The following is an 8,513-nucleotide window of genomic DNA, read 5'->3' as shown; positions in this document are numbered from 1 at the left end:
CCTGTGAGCAGCCATCTAAGATACTCCACTGGTCTTATCCCTTCGGGTGCAAGGGAGAATGAAGAGAACAGGATACAAGAAAAAGATTAGTCTGAAGGACTAATTGTCCACAGCTATCAAGGCCTCCACTGGACTGCGTCCAGTACAGCTAGATGGTGCCCGGCTACCACCACTGACTGCTCTGACCAGGGTCACAACAGAGGGTTCTGGACAGAGCTGGAGAAAGATGTAGAACAAAATTCTGATTTACTGGCCTGAAAGAGACTGGAGAAACCCTGAGAGTATGGCCCCCAGACACCCTTTTAGCTCAGTGGTGAAGTCACTTCCGAGATTCACTGTTCAGCCGGTGATTGGACAGCCCCATAAAACAAAACGGGACTAATGAGGCACAGCAGTTCAGGGACAAGGACTAGAAGGCAGAAGGGGACAAGAAAACTGGTGATAAAGAACCCAAGATTGAGTAAGGACAGTGTTGACGTGTAATGGGGTTGTTAACCATTGTCATAGGGCAACATGTGTACTAACTGTTTAATGAGGACTATTTTGTTCTATAAACCTTCATCTAAAGTGAGAATAGCAGCACAACTGGGAGGACGTAATCAATGTCACTGAACTGTGCATGTAGAAATTTTTGAAATAGGGTATCTTTGGCTATGTATATTTTCACCAAAAAAGAAAAAAGGTCAAGAAGGGAGAAGGTTGACATGTCATGGGGTTGTTAACCAATGTCATAAAACAATACGTGTACTGACTGTTTAATGAGAAACTATTTGTTCTGTAAACCTTCACCTAAAGTACAATTAAAAAAAAAAAAAGATTATAGCCAAGGGTGGGGGGAAAAAAAACATGGCTCTGGGCCACCAACATCAGCATCACCTGGGATATTGTTAGAAATGCAGAATCTCAGGCTCCACTCCAGACCAGCTGTATCAGATTATCTCCATTTTAACAAGATCTCCAGGTCATTTGTACACATGTGACTGTTTTAGAAGTGCTGGATTGGAGAAGATCATGGCTTCACCAAGCAGATGTCATTCCAGCCCCCAAGTTATGGCCACATCCAAACTTTCCAGCTTCATCACCCTCTAATCCCGTGTACACCAACCAGGCCATAAAGTGGGCTGCTAGTGTTATCAATTATGATTAATTCTACCATATGTTGATTGGCACTGTGCTAGGCAGAATGGCACCCCAAAGATGTCCACACCCTTCTCCCTGGAACTTTGACTATGTTATGCTACATGGCAAAAGGGACTTTGCAGATGAAATGAAGTTTGCAGATTTAAAAATAGAGAAAGTGGCCTGGATTATCCAAGTTGACTCAATCTAATCACATAAATCCTTAAAAGCAGAGAACTTTCTCCAGCTGGAGGCAGAAGAAATGAAGCAGGGGGGGAAGTCAGAGATGTGAAGCATAAGAAGGACTTGATGTACCATTGCTGATTTGAAGATAAAGAGAACAATGTGAAAAGTGATGCAGGTGGCTTTAAGGAGCAGGTGGCTCTCGGCAGACAGCCAGCAAGGAAACAGGGACCTCAATCCTATAACCACAAGGAACTGAATTCTACCACCAACCTGAATGAGTATGGAAGCAGATTCTCCCCCCAGAGTCTCCAGATGAGAGCCCAGGCCAGAGGTGGATTAACCAGTAAGCAACGTATGTACATTATCAAGGTAGGCACGGGCTTACTTGTGTTTACTTACTAATCTGTAGTGAACAGTTTTACATAAGAACAGATGAAATTGTTCTCTACAGATTAGTAAATACCCATGAGAAAGCCCATATGTACCTTGCTTATTGGGTAATCTTGCCCTAGGCCTTATGCCAGCCAACTCCTTGATTGTGGCCTTGTGAGACCTGGAGCAGAGGAACCAGTTGAGCCTACTGAACTTCTGATCCACAGAACCATGAAATAATAAACTTGTGTTGTTTTAAGGATAAGTGTATGGTAACTTATTACAGCAACAATAGGAAACGATACAAATATCCATCATGCTTGTCCCTTCATATAAATCCCAACATGGTTGGGATTTTACAGATGGAGAAACTGAGTCTGGCACACAGCAGTGTCCAGCCCAAAATTCCATAGCAAATGTCAGAGGGAGGATCTGGTGGCAGGGCCACTTGTCTAAAAGCCCATGTATTCTCCAGTTCCCACTACTCATCTGTCAGTGTGTCATATTGTGTTGACCTGTGTGTTGCTGTGATGCTGGAAGCTATGCCACTGGTATTTCAAATGCCAGAAGAGTCACCTGTCGTGAACAGGTTTCAGTGGAGCTTCCAGACAAAGACAGACTAGGAAGAAAGTCATGGTGATTTACTTCTAAAAATTAGTGAAGGGGAAACAGGCTTTGTGAGGCCAAACATGTGGTCCACTGGTTCACAAGTTTGCATTCTTAGGTAAGCCCCTGGCATAGAGCCACTATAGTCCATCACCACTATAAAACCTCTGCCCTCCCACTGTGAGATGCGGAGATTGCCTTTGGTCCTGCAGCCACCAAGGACTTGGTCTTGTATGTAAGTCTCCCTAAAAAAACTCCTTTGCCACCACACTGGAGTTGCCCGCCTCTTTCTTTAGTCTCTCAGCACCCTCCATTTTTGGAGGAAAGTTTCACATTACTGGTCCATGCCTGGACAATTAGCCAGTGAAATTCCTACTGATCGCAACAGAATATTGTCCAATACAGTACTAGAAGATGAGCCTCCTGATTGGAAGGCACTACACAATGACCACAACAATGGACTCAAATACGTCAATGATCACGAAGATAGAGCAAGACTAGGCAACATTTTATTATGTTATAGATGGGGTTACCATGAGTCGGAGCCAACTCAACAGCAACTAACAACAACATTCTCCAACCCACAGCTCTTTCCCACCTCCCTGCCTTGGTTAACATTGGTCCCCCACCTGGAGCACCATCTTCTCTCTCCCTCTTCTGCCTTTCTAAATCCCACCTTCTTCAAATGCCTTCCCTTCTTCAAAGCCTTTCCGGGTTTTCCCCAGCCAAGGATTTCATCTGTACTTCTCTCTGGTCAATAGGTGCTTCCTCATATCACAATCCTATGTTGCTTCCCTCCCACTTGATTCCACGTGGGCAGCCTGACTCAGCCGGCATTTCCTGTAGCTCCCAGCCCCGTGCTTGACCCTGGGAGATGGTCAGGAGTCAGTTCTGGACTCAAAATAGGGCCACAAAAAAAGGAGGACTGGTCAGGGAGAAAGGAGCCCTGGTGGTGCAGTGGTTAAAGTGCTCATCTGCTAACTGAAAGGCTGGTGGTTTGAACCCACCAGCTGCTCCACAAGAGAAAGATGTTGCAGTCTGCTTCCGTAAAGTTTTACAGTCTTGGAAACCCCGTGGGGCAGTTCTACTCTGTCCTATAGGGCTGCCATGAGTTGGAATAGATTCAACTGCAGAGGGTTTGGTTTTTTTGGTCAGGGAAAACATTTTAGAGAAGCATTATCTCAAATTGGGCCTCAGAGGAATAGAAACCCAGGGTTTCTGGCTGAAAGAAGAGGAGAGGCAAGAGTGTTCCATATAAGGAAGAATCTGAGAGACGGGCTGAGCAGAGATGTGGTGAGGGCCCCAGGTAGAGAGAGGACTAGGCAGTGGGCATGTGGACAGGTAAATAGGGCCAGTGGGATGGGCAGGGCCTGCCAGGGGGCCCTGAGTGGCTGTTCCCCAGGTCCTCCAGAGCCTTGGTGGTGAAATTGTGGGGGCTCCCCTCTTGCCCAGCTTGATTCCATTTTAATTCAGTCCACCCCTTATCAGCCTTTATCACAGCATATGAAATGATGTGTACTTATTGTACAATTATTACCCACACTCAGACCAAGTGACTCATGGCCCAGAACTAATCAAGCCTGTTTCTTATTGCTGGGAAGGGAAGTCTAGAATGTTCTGCTCACATGGGGCAAGGTCTGAGCAAACTTTCTGATCCTCTCTGGTCACTGCCTTCTTCAGGTCAGGTGCCTTCCCACAGCGCCAGCTGCTGCTTTCTCTTCCTTTTTTCCCTCCAAGCCTTGTACTCACTGACAAAGCCCATACACACATTTTTGCTTTCCCAAAGAGTCTTCTCAAGGCACCTCCAAGCCCCATCAGGAGGTGAGTACAGTACAACCAAACATCTCTCACTCAGGACCTGAAGCCCTTCAAACATCACCTCAATGCCACAGGCCTTTTACCATCTGACTCAGAATAAATAATAACAACTACTGCTATTGCAGAGTTCCTGGGTGGTGCAAATGGTTAAATGCCTGACTACCAGCTAAAAGGTTGGCGGTTTCAATGCACCGAGAGGCACCTCAGAATACAGGCCTTGCCATCTCCTTTCAAAAGGTCACAGCCTTGAAAACCCTATGGAGCAGTTCTACTCTGCACACAGGGGGTTGCCCTGAGTGGGAATTGACTCACCATCAACTAACAACAACAACTGTTACTATGATGTTGTGCTTGCAGGGTGCCAGGCACTGGGCAATTTCACCTCCATTTCACCAACGAGGGCAAGATACAGGAGACCAGGGATGATTTTCAAAATAGTTAAAATATGCCACCGGTATGGCATGGGCTCTGCCACTCAGAGCTAACATTGAATGGGTACAAAGTTGTTGAAAATCAGCCAGCTTTGCAAGGAACCCTCCAAAGTAGTAAAGGCTTAAGCATAACAGTGTATGGTGCAGGTTATTGATTCAGGAGTTCAGGAAGAGGAAGTTTTGTGGAGGAGAGATTCAAGTGCATGGCAGTTGGAATGAGGGTAGAGAGACTGTGGCTGAGGAGGATGCAACAAGAGTAAAGGGATGGTGGCAGGGATGTGTTGAGGACAGGGAGCAGACTGGTGGGCTCAGGTGGACATGGGCAGGTGAGATAGAGATATATCACTGAGGGTCTTAAATACCAGACAAAAGAGTGTAGGTTGTAAGAATTTGTGAATGACAAGAGACTAAAGAAGGCCTTGGACAGGAAACAACTGGAGGCAGGCATGCTCTGGGCTCCAGCTTCCTCCAGATGCAAGAGGGAGGCCAACTCAGCTGGGATAAGCTCCCACTGCAGAGGGGTATGGGGACTTGCAGAAATGTCCAGAAGTTGGTACACCATCATAGAACCTAGACTAGGGTAAAAGAACTAAGGTACATACCTCAGGTACAAAATTTAAAGGGCTTGTGAAAAAACTTAGTAATCAAGATAAGTAATTTTTTTTTAAATCTAAAATTAATGCAAAAAAAAAAATCCATGATGAACAAAATATCAAAGTCTTAAATAAAGACAGGACCTAACCCTGCATTTGCACATCTTGGCCTCACTCACTTTATCCTAGTCTTGGACCTGTGATGTAACACTGGCTTCTAGACATCTCTGCAAGCCTCCATATTTTCTCAACTGTGAGTACAGCATCTTGAGGACTTGTTCAAGGAGGTAGTGTTCTCCATGCTCCCTGACTTCCCAGGGGACAAACAATGCCTCCTTGTGCAGTCAGAAGACATTATTCAAGTCAGACTTCTCTAGTCTACAAGGAGAATAACCCATGTGGCTAAGCTGAATGTCCTCCTGGTCAACTAAGAAGAGGTCTAAGTCCACATTGCAATCCAACCAATGTTGCATCAGTAACTGAACTTCCTTAATACAGACTTACCACCCTCCTGTATTTATTTCTTTCCCACTCAACATCTATCCATCCATCCTTCCACACCCGCCCATCCATCCTTCCACCCACTCACCATCCATCCACCCATCCACTCGCCTATCCATTCATCTTTCTACTCAACTATCCACCTATCCATCTACCCAACCATCTGTCCATCTTTCCACCCAGCTATTCATCCACCTTTCCATCCACCCATCCACCCACCCATCCATCCACCGACCCATTCATCCACCAACCCATCTTCCCATCCATCCTTGCATCCTTCCACCCATCTATCCATCTTGCCATCAATCATCAATTTAGTCATTCAGCCATAAAGCGATTTTCCATCTACCCATCCACTCTTCCTTCTGTCCATTCATCCATACTTGCATCTATATATGCATCCCCTACAGACAGCCATCCACTCAACCACTTAATCAACCCTCTACTATGTAAAATCAACACAGGGTGTGAAAAGAGTTCCACCACTTAGCAGCAGGCCCACTTCTTTAAGTTTCAGTTCCTTCATCTGGAAAGTGAGTATGCTTATGCTCATTAAGAACGTTTACAGGGTTGCTATGAGCATTAAATAACAAAATTCATGTAAATGGAAACTATTATATTGTTATTTTTATTGCAATTATTATTATTATGAGATGCTAGGGGTGGAGTGCAGAAATAAATCTGGTGAAGGGCCTAGCTTGTCTGCTAAGATGTTAATTCAGACTGGTGATCTGAAAACCACTTCAACCTGTACTTAACAGTTGGGGAGATGGACAGAGGTCTGATGAGGGTATGGTGGTGGGAGAGCAGCAGATCTGGCCTAAAGAAAATGGATAGACAGAGGTGGGGTAGGTAACAATCACTAGAGCAGCCATGACTAAGGCATTCTGCATACAGACTTTGGTTGTGAATTCAGGAACTGTGGTTGTTTGAGTATCTGGCTCCTGCTGACGTCCCAGAGAATTCTGGGGCCTGGAAGTTTAGGAAGGCAGGCAGGCCTCTCGACTCACCTTCATTCATCCTCTCCCCTGGGGCAGAAATCCACGTTTTTGGAGTAGAACTCTGGACTCAGTTAGCCAGAGGTTCAAATCCCAGCTCTCTTACTTATTAGCTGCATGGCCTTAGGCAATTTACTTAAATGCCTCAATCATCTCATCTATGCAATGGGGATGAATAGTGAGGATTAACAGTTTATTCATGTAAAGCATTTGTAACAGGGTCTAATACATCTCTACAGGGGGCATGGAGCATACATCTCTACTCCTGAGCATGAAGGCTGAGCCCAGCTCTTCTCTTAATCTCCCAGGCCCTAAAAGTACATAAAGTACATGTTCAACAGAATCTCCAACCACATCCAACCCTCTGTCACCAAAGCACCTGCCAGGCATGTATATTAGTTTTGTATTGCTGTGTAACTAATTACTATAAACTTAGAGGCATAAAACAACACAAATTTATTATCTCACATTTCTATAGATCCAAGTGGACTTAGATAGCTCCTCTGTTCCAGATCTTACAAGGCTGAAATCAAGGTATTGGCCAGGCTACATTCCTTTCTAGAGGCTGTGGGGATGAATCAGCTCCCAGGATCATTCAGGTTGTTGGAGAATCCAGTTCCATGCAATTGTAGGACTGAGGTCCCCATTTCCTTGCTGGCTGTTGACCGGGGTCATTCCAAGCTTCTAGAGGCTTTCCACGTTTCTTGACTGATGGCCTCCTTCAAAGCCACCAAGAGTGGGTAGTCCTTCTCACTCATTAAATCTCTCTGACTTCCCCTCTGCCTCAACCTTCTCTGAGTTCCCCTTCAGCCACATCTCTCTGAGTCTTCATCTTCCTCTTCTGCTTTAAGGGGCCCACGTGATTACATTAAGAAGCCCTGGTGCCGCAGTGGTTAAGTACTCGGCTGCTAACCAAAATGTCGGCAGTTTGAACACACCAGCTGCTCCGCAGAAGAAAGATGCGGCAGTCTGCTTCTGCAAAGATTACAGCCTTGGAAACCCTATGGGGCAGTTTTATTGTGTCCTATAGGGTCACTATGAGTTAGAATCAACTCAACAGCAACAGCTTTGGTCTGGTTTTTTGGTGATTACATTGGGCCCTTCAGATACCCCAGGATTGTCCCACTTTAAAGTCACATGATTCGAAACCTTAATTCCATCTGCAAAATCCCTTCACAGCAGTACCTGGATTAGTGTTTGATTGAATAACCAGGAGACAAGAATCTTTAGAGTTCTGTCCCCTACACCTGGCACAGCCTCGGCTCTGCCGCCAGCACAGTCCTCAACCTCACCTCTGTGGGAGTACCGAGGTCCAGAATTACGGAGGAGAAGCGCTCTGGATCTGTGGTAGAACTTAACCGAGGCACTGGTCTCCTACTGACCAGGTCGGTACCCTCCCCACCTCACCATCCCATCTCAGGCTCTCTGGAACGATCCATGAAGGAGGGTCACTGGAGACCTAGCACAGGGAGCAGATCTGGGGCCTGAGGTCTAATAGGCAGGGCCATCGGTCCTGCTGCTCTGAAGGCACCTGGGGTGGGCAGAGGGGTGTGATGGTCCCAGAGCACCTGAAGGGTAAGACACCTAGAGATGGAGGAAACCTTTATCCCAAAGCCAGTGATTTACTTTCCAAATAGCAGCCATGTAGAGTCTTTTCTACATGTTATCAGCAGGGATCAGTCCCTGGAGAAGGACATCATGCTTGGTAAAGTAGAAGGTCAGTGATAAAGAGGAAGACTCTCAACCAGATGGATTGACACAGTGGCTGCAACAATGGGCTGAAGCATAACCATGAGCATGAGGATGGTGCAGGACCAGGCAGTTTCAGTCTGTCGTACAGAGCGTCGCTGTGAGTCAGAATCGACTCGATGGCACCTAACAACAACAAC

The sequence above is a fragment of the Trichechus manatus genome, unplaced genomic scaffold, assembly GCF_000243295.1.
Source record: "Trichechus manatus latirostris isolate Lorelei unplaced genomic scaffold, TriManLat1.0 scaffold00186, whole genome shotgun sequence".
Lineage (NCBI taxonomy): Eukaryota > Metazoa > Chordata > Mammalia > Sirenia > Trichechidae > Trichechus > Trichechus manatus.
The sequence above is the reverse complement of the archived record's forward strand: the minus strand, read 5'-3'. Positions refer to the sequence as shown.